This window comes from Aptenodytes forsteri, unplaced genomic scaffold, assembly GCF_000699145.1.
Source record: "Aptenodytes forsteri isolate BGI_AS27 unplaced genomic scaffold, ASM69914v1 Scaffold57, whole genome shotgun sequence".
Taxonomy (NCBI): domain Eukaryota; kingdom Metazoa; phylum Chordata; class Aves; order Sphenisciformes; family Spheniscidae; genus Aptenodytes; species Aptenodytes forsteri.
Genome location: NW_008796220.1, coordinates 2,836,775 through 2,837,031, shown reverse-complemented (window position 1 = coordinate 2,837,031; position 257 = coordinate 2,836,775). Strand labels below are relative to the sequence as shown.

General features: G+C 60.3%; 1 protein-coding gene across 1 annotated transcript in view; it reads right to left on the bottom strand.

The window, feature by feature from the left end:
• Positions 1-257, bottom strand: part of LOC103906942 (zinc finger protein 420) — a 7,342-nt gene that overhangs the window by 6,609 nt on the left and 476 nt on the right. The window lies entirely within an intron of this gene.

Genomic DNA, 257 nt, shown 5'->3' with positions numbered 1-257 from the left:
CGGCTGCCGCCGCCGCAGGGGGCGTGGCCTGAGAAGGGGGTGGGGTGTCCGCCTGCCTGAGGTAACTGCACTGCGCGCGGCTGGCTGCTTCGGTCGGTCGGGCGCGCGGTCGCTTTTACGTGGTCTAAAAATCAGTTTACTCACCCCTTAGCTGTACCAGAACACCCCAGCCGTGCGCAGGGAGGGGCTTTCGAAAGCGCTGCAATAATCCAGTCCCATTGTAAGCAAGAGAAAAAGATAAGGTAGCACTTCAACCA